Source organism: Symphalangus syndactylus, chromosome 19 (genome assembly GCF_028878055.3).
Source record: "Symphalangus syndactylus isolate Jambi chromosome 19, NHGRI_mSymSyn1-v2.1_pri, whole genome shotgun sequence".
Lineage (NCBI taxonomy): Eukaryota > Metazoa > Chordata > Mammalia > Primates > Hylobatidae > Symphalangus > Symphalangus syndactylus.
Genome location: NC_072434.2, coordinates 29,990,073 through 30,003,208, shown reverse-complemented (window position 1 = coordinate 30,003,208; position 13,136 = coordinate 29,990,073). Strand labels below are relative to the sequence as shown.

At 37.1% G+C, this 13,136-nt stretch overlaps 1 long non-coding RNA gene across 1 annotated transcript; it reads right to left on the bottom strand.

Annotated features, from left to right (window-relative positions):
* Positions 1-702: 702 nt before the first annotated feature.
* Positions 703-12,284, bottom strand: LOC129458636 (uncharacterized). Its single transcript, XR_008649694.2, has 5 exons — positions 12,195-12,284; positions 11,316-11,465; positions 7,090-7,157; positions 1,916-2,071; positions 703-843 (listed from the first exon to the last, which is right to left on the bottom strand). It is a non-coding gene; the product is annotated as an uncharacterized lncRNA (long non-coding RNA).
* Positions 12,285-13,136: the final 852 nt, after the last annotated feature.

The window sequence follows — 13,136 nt, the reverse complement described above, 5'->3', positions numbered from 1 at the left end:
ACAAAGTTCACTGAGCATAAACATGGTTTACTAGCATCATACTAGGTCAGTTCCTTTAAAAGAGGCTACCTAGAATATTTAGTGGCCTCTCTAAAGTTTTTTTGCAGCATTTTGTTTTAAAATCCCAAGGTTTAGCATCATGATCCTTTGGGCTTTTAATGAATAGTTGCCTTCATCTTTTAAGGATGGCAGTGGTATATTGGGAGAATATATTTTGAGAACAGTCATTTTCCTGGCTCAGAATCCTTCTTACGTGGTGTTATAAAGATTGGTGATATTTTTGTTATGATTTTTAATAATTCTAACAATTCTTCATTCCCTTACTAAAAGAATCTGCCATCTCCATTCCTTCCTCACCATGTTTCAAATTTGTTCATTCACCCTTAGAAACAATACTTCTCTTTTAAAGTCTCATTGTGTGACAGTGAGGTTTCAAGAGTTCCGGTTAGGCATTTTGTAGAATGGCCTTCATTTTGCATTTGCCTCACATTTTCTTATGATTACACTGAGGTTATGAATTTTTCCAAAGAACCCCACAAGGTGAAGCATTTTTCTCATTGTATCATGTCAGAGGACAGATGATATTAATGTGATTTATTTCTGGTGACTTTAACTTTGATCACTTGATTAAGACTGTATCTGTCAGTCTTCTTTCTTATGTTTTTCCCATATTAAATAACAATTGCAATGCTTACCTATGGTAGACAGTGCCTCCTGAGTATGTTCTGTTTGATGATTTACATTCAGTTCTTATGAGTACCTATCTGTGGCTGTCAATCCTCTCCATGAGCTTGAATGTACCTGCCTCCTCCTCAAAGCTACATGTATGTTACTTCAACATTCCTTTAAGGGGAAAGAAAAAGTGGTTCTTTTACAAAGTTTGTGTGAATTGTCATCAATATTTGACACACATGCCTGCTCAGCAGCCTCAAGCTAGACAGCATGTATGTGGGAAGGAGCATGGCACATAGTTGAAAGTACTTTCTGTTGGCAAGTTACATTGATGCTACTGGATCTAAACATTGAGACCTGGACCAACAAGCCAAGAACCATCCCATGCAACTCCCATCTGCATATTAATTAGTTGAGCATTTACAGCACCCCTAATTAGAAAGCTCTGTCACTTTTTACAGCTAGTACTTGGCCAGGCGTGGTGATGCTTAATGTTATGAGGGATCTTGTAACCAAAGTGAAAAGTTCCAAATCAAGGGAGTCTCCCACTTTGGGCAAGCCTTCTCAGAGACTAATGCATAAAGATATAGAAATCAATAAATTTCATGCCCAATGTTTAGCTTACTTAGTTAGCAATGCCTTAGAGGTTATCCTGCCTATCATTTCACCCAGTGAAGAAAATTACTACTCCTTAGTATTTTTTTCCACATAAAGAAGTTGATTTATGATTTGATTTTTACATGTTGTCTGCAAATTTTAACATATGATCATGAGGATGGGCGTGGTGGCTCACATCTGTAATACCAATACTTTGGGAGGCCAACACAGGCCAATCACTTGAGGCCAGGAGTTTGAGACCAGCCCGGCCAATGTGATGAAACCCTGTCTCTGCCAAAAAATACAAAAATTAGCCGGGTGTGGTGGTGTGTGCCTGTAGCCCAACTACTTGGGAGACTGAGATGGGAGAATCACTTGAACCTGGGAGGTGTAGCCTGCAGTGAGCTGAGATCGTGCCACTGCACTCCAGCTTGGGCAACAGAGTAAGACTCTATCTCAAAAGAAAATGTATGTATATAATCATGAGAACAGGCACAAAAAATCATATGTATAGATAACAATTATCCTTCCATTTGACTTTTCATTTAGGAAATTTATCCTTGTGCTATTAGCATAAATGATAGTTTTTCTAATAAGAAGAAATTAATTTCTGAGGTTTTATTATGACTATAAGAGGAATTCTTACCTTTTCTTTATAGAATTGGAAATTCCATCTGCTATTATGGAAGCATGGTTGCAGTGGGTTTCCAATGACTTATGGTTCAACACAGAAATGATATTGTTGTAATTGGTTTAGAGTTTCTCTTCTTGCAGAAGGTGCTGTCACTGCCATATGGTGCTGCTGTGAAAACAGGAAGATTAGATGCTGACTTTATTCACTGCAACAGTGATATCTCTTCTGATCAGATGGTAGCTTCTCAGAGTATACAGGGAAAACCAAAGTCTCAGCTCCCAGGGTTAGTCTCAGCTATGTTTGTCCCAAATCACTGTAGCTGTGGCCTCCCAATGTTACAGCTTTTTATTTTATATTTAAAGTCTCTGTCATTAATCCCAAAGCATGTACACAATGCTATAGTGGCTGAGTCAGACATACACAATGCTTAGAGCCATCCCCGCCCCAGGAGAGGCTGTCACCAGTTCAAACTCCTGAATTCCTCATCTCTCATTTCAGTGAAGAGAGATGTTCTAATGATGTTGAACATCAGAATAAAAAGTAGTTGGGGTCTTAAACTCTGTGCAAATTTGAACTGACCTTTCTCTAATAGATTTTGTGTCCCACGTTCTAAAGGATATGGTGTTGGGATGACTTTTATCGAAGTCTAAACTTTTTGTTACACCATGATATTAATTTAGACTTTCTATTCTATTTTCTAAATTACTTTTCTTTAGGAATTTTCCTTATTTTGCTGTATGTTATAAAATGAAATCTCCATAGTCATCAGTCTATAGATTAAAGCAAAACGTTCTCCCCTTTTCTTCATTATCCTTAGACATTATGTTTACCATGTTCAGTTTAAAACACCATAAGCAAAACTACCTCAGTATATAATGGACTGAAGTGAAAGATATACTACAGAGAAATTCTCAAGGACCATATCAGAAATTTATCTAAGGAAAAATGGAAAAGGAGATTGTAGGGGGAGGGGGATTGGGTTGTCATGTGTTTAAAGGTACAGAACAAGGAAGGTGAGAGGCAGCTAATGGTCTCTGTATTGCCTCCAACAGGGTCACAGAACAATGGCAGTTCTGCTGGAATTGTTCAGAGGAGGTTCTTTGCCTGGCCTCAAGTTTTAATGTCAGCAGCACATGAAAACAAGCCTAGGGAGAGGAACAAATGACCAAGATGCTTCTAGTAAGGAACTTGATGAGGATGGAAGTGAAGACAAAAGGGAAGCTATGAGACTTGAAATATGATGCACCGTTCCACAGTTTTGAATGTGGTCCTGTGGGAGAATAAAGACTGTTGTTTATTTACGTTAATTTGACAGTCACAGATTATTTAAGAGTTCTGATTGCCTACATGCAATCATGCATGCATTTGATAAACACATCCTGAGATATTGGGGCTAAGTCACCTTCTTAATCCAAGTTTGTGGTAAAAGTTTATCCTGTATTTTAGATATCCTTAATAACTGAGATAGAGTGATTATGGCAAGAGGTATTATTAGATGCAACTAATGATCAAGGAATTTAAGAAGAGTGTGTGGATAGAGATTCTTTACATTAACTTGTAGCAGTAGCTTTAAGGAATTCTTTAGCTTTAAAGTGACTTCTTTCACAAATAGGAAAGTAAAGGACAGCAGCCAGAGGTTAAATGTCATTTGTTCATTTGAGAACAATATACAAAAAGTATCAGATATCAGTTTCTTTGCATTAAGAAGTATATGTGATAAGGTGAAAGTTTCTTAAATTTGCATATTAAAAGCAATGGCACTCAGTGCCAAAAATGACTATGTATAAGGCAGAATCTTATCAACTACATAAATAGAACAAAAAAAAATGTAAGCATAACTCCAGTTGGCATCAAAATCTACTAGGCTAAGTCTGTAAGTGCAAATGTGTATGTTAATTGCTAATATGTCTCACTTAGCTGAATGTGCTGGTATGTTCGGAATCCAAGTCATTCAGCTCTGCACTACTTCAGTGAAGCTGAAGTGGTTGCAGTGGAAGCACACACTTAGGTCTCCCAGGACAACCAAAAACACATTCACTTGCCCATCATCTTGATGTTTTCCTAAAGAAATATAACCCCTATTTAAAACAGCTCTTAGGTCTAATGAAAATCTATGACATATATATTCAGATATATGTAAGGCTACATTTTTCAACCCAGCACCTTTGCCCAACATAAATCCCCAAAGATTTTAACTGCATTCCTTTTTCAGCATAGAAGAGTTATGTTCTTAATTACTGTCATTGGAACAGTGATTTTTCAGGAGGGAGTAGGGAGTGAGAGAGTGGAAGGTGAAAGAAGGCATATTAGAATTGCCAAGGGAGAATTTTCAAACTATCTCACATCCCCACTTCCTGACTTTGGGAGTCTGATGTGTGCCTCAGGAGTCGTAGGACCTAGGGGTGTGGAGAGGGGGATGCAGCTTGTTGGAGTCTCTGTGATCCAGTTCTGTTCCCACACCTTCCCTCATTTAGAATTCCTGAAGTGAAGGAAAACACACTTCTCTGATATATTTTTTAAAGGTGGACTCCTGAGGGAGCAAATAAAACAAAGTAATCAGCGCAACAGTCTCAGTGTTCCTGACTGAGATTGAACCAAATGATCCTGAGCATTCTTCTTCACACCTTTGTTATCTTAGAAAAGAACAAGCTGTTCCAACTTTCCCACTTGACTGTCACATTCTAGGTAACAATGTCTCAGAATGCTCAATGGTGCTGGAGGGTTTATGCTGAATGCCTCTTACTGAGGTCTTCATCAAGTATTAATGCAAATAAAAATTTTAATATTATTATCTAAATATAATACTCTAAATCTCACCCCCAGGGTTTCTCTTCTTCAGATAATTTTATTTATTCATTGAAATAAATTAAAACATGCCTATGGTGCACTTTATAGTATCAACCTTTGTCAAAAATATTTAATTAATTGTATTTTATCCAATTGTGTAATTTGACTCCCAAGCTTCAGTATTGATTCAGCCTCCAAAATATTTTTAATTATACCTTTCCTCAAGAAACAATAGAGGAAGCAACTTAAGTTTCTATCAACACAGTGGAGAAAATGTGGTACATATACACAATGGAGTACTATTCAGCCATAATAGCAGAATGAGATCCTGTCATCTGCAACAACATGGATGGAACTGGAGGACAATATGTTAAGTGAAATAAGCCAGGCACTGAAAGACAAAGTTCACATGTTCTCATTCATTTGTGGGAACTAAAAATGAAAACAATTTAACTCATGGAGATAGAGAATAAAATGATGGTTACCAGAGGCTGGGAATGGTAGTGGGGGATGGGGTGGAGGGAAAAAGTGGATGGCTAATGGGACAAAAATGTAGTTAGAGAGAATGAATAAGGTCTACTATTTAAAGGCTGAGCATGGTGGCTCACACTTGTGATTCCAGTGCTTTGGAAGGCCAAGGAGGGAGGATCGATTGAGATCAGGAGTTTGATACCTATGCCTAGGCAACATATCTACAAAAGGAAAGACACATATCTACAAAAAGAAATTTTAAAATTAGCCAGGATTAGTGACATGTGCCTGTAGTCCCAGCTACTCAGGAGGCTGGGGCGGGAGGATTTTTTGAGCCCAGGAACTAGAGGGTGCAGTAAGCCATCTTCATGCCGCTGCACTCTAGCCTGAGAGACAGAGCAAGACCCTGTCTCTGAAAAAATTAAAAATCAGTCAGTCAATCAATAAACCTAGTATCTGATAGCACAATAGGGTGATTACAGTTGAAAGCAATTTATTGTACATTTTAAAATGCTAAAAGAATAAAACTAGATTGTTCATAACACAAAAAAAGCACAAATGTTTCAGGTAATGGATACCCCATTAACCCTGATATGATGATTACACATTACATACCACTATCAAAAAAATTCGTGTACTTCATAAATATTTACACCTACTATGTATTCATAAAAATAATAATAATAATTTTTTATAAAGAAACAGTAGAGCCCAGGCTGTTGTCTGGAGTGAATCACAGACATAGGATCTAGGGAAAGACCTAACTATAAATAAATAAATACACATATATACTAATCTTTTTAGATATATAAAGAAATATGTAACATATAAATAGGGGCATCAATTTACATAAAACAAAATTACAATAGAAATGTTTATATATACAATAATAGAGGGCTGTATGCCATTGTGTAATGATATTTGGCCATATACAAAGCAAGAAAAGAACACTATTCAATAACTAATGCAGGCACGCATGCACACACGCGCGCACACACACACACACACCCCCACACAAGGTCCCTACCTTAAACCATACACAAAAGTAAATTCCAGGTAGGTTTTAAAACTGAATATAAAAACATCAAACTCTACAGACTTTAGAAGAAAATATTTAAAAATTCTTTGATAACTTCAAGGTAGAAAATATTTTCTTAGACCCAAAAATCTACAACTGTAAAATTTTCTTTTACATTCAATTACCTAAAATATTAAAATAATAAAATGATAAGGCTCAGAGTAGAAGAAATAATTTGCAACTCATATAACTGACAAAGACAGTACAGAATATATAAAGAACATCTTTATATGATAAAAATCAATATGAAAAAAGACAATACAAAGGATACAAAGTTTCACTTATGCAGCATGAATAAGTTCTGGAGATTTAACGTATAGCATGGTAACTATAGTTAACAATACTATATTGTATACTTGAAATTTGCTAAGAAGGTAATCTTGTGTCTTCCTCACAAAAAAGGGAGTAACTCTGAAGTGATGGGTATGTTAATCAGCTTGATTGTGATGATCATTTCATAATGTATACTTATATCAAAACATTAAGTTGTATACCTTAAATATATAGAAATATTTTTATCAATTATACCTAAATGAAGCTTTATAAAAAGACAAACAACAAAATGGAAAAATGATAAAATGACCAGATCATTCATAGAAACAAAAACCTAAATTGATAATAAATGTATGAAAACATGTTCAACTTTGCTAATATTTATGGAAATAAATATTAAAGCTACAGTAACATACCATTTAAAACCCATAAGGTTAAGGGAAAAATTAAAAAGACGGATAATACAAAGTGCCTGCGAAAATGTAGAGAACTGGGAACTCTAACAAACTACTGATGGGAGTTTAAGTTGACACAAGCACTTTGGAAAAGTTTGGAAGTGTGTGAAAGATGTACTCACCATAATTAGGGGAGTCAGAGATCACCTCTAACCATCTTTAAGCTCTTACGTGGGCCCTTCAGCTGAATCTATAAACCAAATTGACACCAGGCAGATTAAGAAAACAAAAGCATACACATTTTATTAGTTTTGCATGTACATGGGGACTTCACAAAAGAGTAAAGTCCAAAGAAGTGGCCAAAAAAAAGATGCTTCTATACTTTTTAGACAAATAATGATAAATTGAGAAGAAATGACAGGACAAAGGAAATCTGGCTAGGGACAGTAAGTATATTCAGGTTCACTGTAGCCGCCAGTTCCCAGTCTCTGGTGATAAGGGCTATTTTCTAGCCCTGGTACTGAGAGGGTACTCCTCCCAGGGGAATTTTTATGGCTTGCTGCCTACAGGAAGAGACAGGTCAGCTAGACCTTTCTGAAACTATCATTTCTCCAATGTTTTCAACTCACCGTAGTCAATATATCAACCCAGCATATTTAGGGATGGTATATCATTCAGTCCTTCACATACAACCACAAAATTCCACTCAATATGTACCTTAGAGCAGTGGTTCTAGGATATATGTGTGGCCTGAAGAACCCTAGAGGCTCCCTAAGACTCTTCTTTCAGGGAATCTACAAGATCAAAACTATTTTCATAATACTAAGATATTTTTTGCTTTTCCACATTCATTGCTTCACAAGCGTACAATGAAGTTTTGCAGATGCTACCTGCTGTACACACACACACACACAGACACATACATACATGCTAAACACCATCTCCTATGGGGAAGGAAGTGAAATGGCATCAGAAAGGGCCACATGGAACTGATTGTCTTGTAACCCTGAGTAGATGTAAAATGTTCATCATCAGCTTTACAAATTCTATTTTCTGGATCACATATTAAAGAGATAAAGTCTCCTACTGTGTATTTATATAAATAAACTATATTTACCAGCCTCAAATTCTTATATTTAACCAACAATCCTGATAGTAATCATAAATTCTCCTATGATAGCTTTTGGCTTTTTGACATGAGAAAAATGAAAGGACTTCCTCCACTGAGGAAAGGTAACTCAGTGGAGAGAAAAGCACAAAAGCCATGGATGAAAAGAGTCTAGATTTTTACAACCATGCCTAGTGCTCATCCACTGGCCCAAGCAATTTACATAATATCTGTGAACCTCCTCCATTCCTTATTTGTAAAATGGAGATAATATTTCTTAGATAGCATTATAAGTATGAGGGGTACCTAATGTGAAAGGATTTTTTTTTTAATTAAGAAATAGCCTTTGGAGGTAGAAGATTTATTCATCTCTTTGGATTCCATGTTAGTCAACATAACCCTCCTTTCCATTCTCTGTAAATATTCGTAACTCCCTTATAGTGGCCCAGGGAGGGTTCATAGTAGGAGTCATCCTTCTCAGATGAAGGCAATAAAGGGTATATTGCCTAAAGAGAATTTTAAAACAATAATAAAACCAACTAAAAGTCCAAATGCTGTTTATTATTACCACAGGCTGCTGATTCTAAATATTGCCAATGCTGGAAAACTCTGCTCCGTGGCAAACCACCCCCACTGCCCACACTTTCGTTATGCCACTGCTCTTACACAGCTTCTTCTCTCTGTAGAACTCAGCAAAAATGCTGGCCTTTTTTTTTTTGAGACAGAGTCTCACTCTGTTGCCCAGGCTGCAGGCTGGAATGCAATGGTGTGATCTCGGCTCACTGCAAGCTCTGCCTCCTGGGTTCAAGCAAGTCTCCTGCCTCAGCCTCCCGAGTAGCTGGGATTACAGGTGCCCACCACGATGCCTAGCTCATTTTTGTATTTTTAGTAGAAATAGGGTTTCACCATGTTGACCAGGCTGGTCTCAAACTCCTGACCCCTGGTGATCCACCCACCTTGGCCTTCCAAAGTGATGGGATTATAGGCAAGAGCCACGGCACCCAGCCCTGGCCCTATTTAAATACAGCATCTTGCATATTCTGCATCTAACTCAGAAATGAAGAAAACACACAATAAAGCTAAAAATTCCATTGTTACATTCATGACCTCAAATCTTAAATGGACATTCAACACTGGTGGGCACTGCACTACTCTTTTCTGGTATATTTGTTCCCCTACTATCCAAACTACTATTTCACACATTTTTCTTCCTTCTCAAATATACAACACTCCTGACTATCCCTCTCAGTATTTGCTAATGACCTCATACCTCATTAAGCAAGGAGAAAGAATGCAATGAGAACGCCCTCATTTTCCTATCATTAAATATATCTTTCCTACTAAATTCTACCTTTCCTCCTCCTCTCCCAATAGATGAGGTATTCCTGCTCATAGATGATTGTCCCCTTGTGCTCTGGATCCCCTATGACTTTTTCAAGGACTTGATGTATATAATTACTTCCTATCTGTCAATTGAGTTATTATACATAATGGAAGAATGGATGGATAAATAGATGAATGGATGGATGGATGGATGAATGAATGAATGGAGAAAGAGATGTTCCCTTGTTCACACCTCCTTTGCAGCTACAACCTAATTTCTCTGCTTCCTTTCCAAGAGAAACATCCAAAGTGATGTCTAAAGTCATACTCTCCATTTTCTCACTTCCTATTCTCTCTTCAGCTTGATCTAACTGGACTTTGTCCCCACCATTCCACAGAAACTGTTCTAAGCAAGATCATCAACAATCTCTATCATGTCCAATCCAATGTCACTTCTCTGCCCTTAAGCCCTCAGCAGCACACAGCTACTATAATACTCCCTTCCCTTTGAAGCATTTTCTTCTTTTGTAGCATCACATTGTTCTGGTGTTCTTGCCTAACTAATTGCTCTTTGTGAGTTCATTCTTCACATCTTTAGATACAACCTTTATATTCATTCTCAAAAATCTGTATTTACAGCTCCAGCCTCTCCCTTGAATTCTGTCTAAAAATGGCATTCATTTCTATTTTAATATGTCCAAAACAGAATTCTTGCTTCCCTACAGTATATGTGCTTCCACCATCTTCCCTTCATCAGCAAATGACACAATAGCTTACCCAGTTGCTCAAGCTGGAAACCTAATGGTTACCTTTTTTCTCACACCCCAAATTACTCTCATCAGCAGCCCCAAAATATATTCTAGATCTAACCATTTCTTTCCATTCTTTATCATGGTAGTCTAAGCCATTATCATCTTTACCTTGGGCTGCTGAAATTTCCTTCTGTTTGCCCATCCATCATTCTTTTACCAAAAATTCTATATTCTACACAAAAGCAAGAATCAGTTTGCTTTTGTGTAGAATATAGAACTTCATAAGCAAGCTGACTTGCTTACAAAATGCAAATTAGATCATGTTGCTTCCCTGGTGAACATCCTCCCATTGCTTTCCATTATACCTAGAATAAAATCCAAAACCTTTACCATGGCCTAGAAGCCCTGCACTATCTGGCTAATCTCCACCTCTGCGATCTCATCTCCTACTGCTCTAGCCATTGCCCAATGCATTTTAGCAATATTGACCTTCTTTTTCTTTCCTGGATATGACCAGGGCCCTTTTCCTTAGAGTGAGTTTACATCCCAGGTTCCCTGAGTGGTCCAGGTTTTTGCCTGTTGTTCTGATGTCCTATTCACTTTTGCGTTTGCACTTGAGCATTTGTCTCAGACTCATCTTTTGTTTTAAAACCAAGGCTTATTAATTGTTGCATTAAAATAAGCCAAAATGGGTTTGGTAGATCTTCCCTTTGTACTTCCAGTGGCTACCCTGCTGTTGTGTGTGAAACATGTGCAGCAAACTGAGTTCTCACTCTAACAAATTGACTAAATCTGAAACGTGACTATCAATAAGCATTCTCTTTTTTCAGATGCTTTCAAAGGAAAAGTAACAATCAAGTTGGACTCTTCTTAAAGTAATGCACTGGGACAGAAGAGGGTAGGAAGAGCCAAGTGTTCCAGGTCTCTGGGGGTGGTCAGAGATGAAGTAAACCTCTCTACCCCTGGTATACTAGCCAGTGGGTCAAGATGTTGGAAAATATCCTGTGGATTACTGGACTTACCTTGTCTGAATGGAATCTCCTTTAGCAGTGCTTTTAGGGTGAGATTGTGTTCCTGTTTGTAGAAATCTAGTAAGAAACATCTTGTTCTAAACACAGACTGTGGCTAATGACTTTCCACCCTGATGCAGCCCTCTGAGGAACTACTGTATGGATTGGCCACAATCTCAGTGAAAGGACATTTGCTCTGGTCTGCCCAGACTCACCTAGGTTTCAGATGTAACACCAAGAGCAGCAACATTTGCAATAGCAACTCAGAATGATGCCATTCAGCCAATTCTCTCAATTTTCTGAGATAGAAACTTGGGACAGTCTCATTAGACTAAGTAGATAACCCTGGGTGTCCAAAGGGATATCTGGAGATAGGGGAAAAAAAGGAAAAAAAATAGGCTGCCGCAGATTGTGAGATAGAGATGGAGTCATATTTGTTTTATATAAAATAATATAAGCATTTTTTCTGAACTCTAATCTGAGTCATTTCACTTATATGCAGATCTCCAAAACACATAATAAATCTGAACACATTCAGTGCTAGTGAGAGAATTTCTACAAAGCACTCGATGCCCGGTAGATGCTGAGTAAACAGTAGCCAATTTCACTGAGTACCCAGATGGTACCCAGTATAAAGAAAGTCCTAGAAGTTCACAAGAAGTTACAGACCCTGTTTTGTGCACTCTTGAAGTTGACATTCCACTTTGATTGTAACTTAAATACATATACATTTGAATAGCAACAAAAGCTAGAATGTGATTAAGTCTAAAAGTAAATATGCCAACAATAAATGCTGCAGGAATTAGAGAAAAAAAGGCATTATTTTGAGCTGGGTAATACCTTTTTTTATAAAAATTATTAAGCTCATGATTGCAATAAGCTATCCAAATCTCAATAATCAAAAAATTAATGTTAACAACATGCCTAAAAATAAGTATGTAAGCACTAAGAAGTTTAATGTCTTAATCTATTTTTCTTTTCCTTAAGAATAAATAATTTACTGTTAGAAGTTCAATTAAAGAACATGCTGAGAAAGAGTAGGACCCTAGAAAAAAATAAGATGGCCATTCACTGAGGCCCACATTCATATGTACCTCAGAAAATTACTCACTATCTGGGGTCGCTGGCACACAACCATGTAGGACCAGAAACTGGATCTCACCAATGTCTCAGAGTGATAAAACTCAGGAATGCTAAGTTATGCAAAACAAACCCATATGAAACGAATACTAATGGATTACTTCACACAGATAAATGTAATTGTCAGTCGAATAGGGGCATTGGTCCAAATAGTACAATCTTTTTTTTGGACACATGCTTCACGGAAACAAAATTGTCAAAGAAGCTTGGTAAACCTAGGCTCAGAATGGGAAGCAGGTGCAGTTAACTTTATTATTTGGATGTTTGATAATAGCAGGTCTAATGGACTTATGGGTCCATCTCCTTAATAAGGAAGAAGACATGAAATAATGCCATAACTCATGTTGAACTCCTAGAATGTAGTATGGCTCACAGTAAGCATTCAATAAATATTTGTTGAAGGAATGAAAGTTCCCCTGAACACTGCTTGGATAGGTATTGCCAAAGTTTATCTTTTAAAAAAATTTTAAATGTCATTATTCTAATCAGGACATTTTTCATGATATATTAATACCTTCAATCGCTTATAGTCAAGACTTACTAATTTCAAAGCCAGTTGGTCTTTTTAAAGCAAAGTTTCTCAAACTTAGCACCATTGACATTTTCTACTAGATAATTTTTTGTTATGGCAGGCTGTCTTGTGCCTTGTAGAATGTTTTACTGCATCACTGGCCTCTATGCCCCAATGCCAGTAGCACATACATACCCTCTACTGTCTCTCTTGTTAACATTTACCTTTGAAATGCATGATTGTATTTTGTTTCATGGTTTTGACATAGTTCACTTCAATAAGACTAAATGAAAATAGGATTGGCCTGGGGTGGGGTAGGGTAGAGTAGAAGGAGGAATTTGAGAAGGAAGAACGAGTAAGAACATGTAAGTCAATCAAAAATATC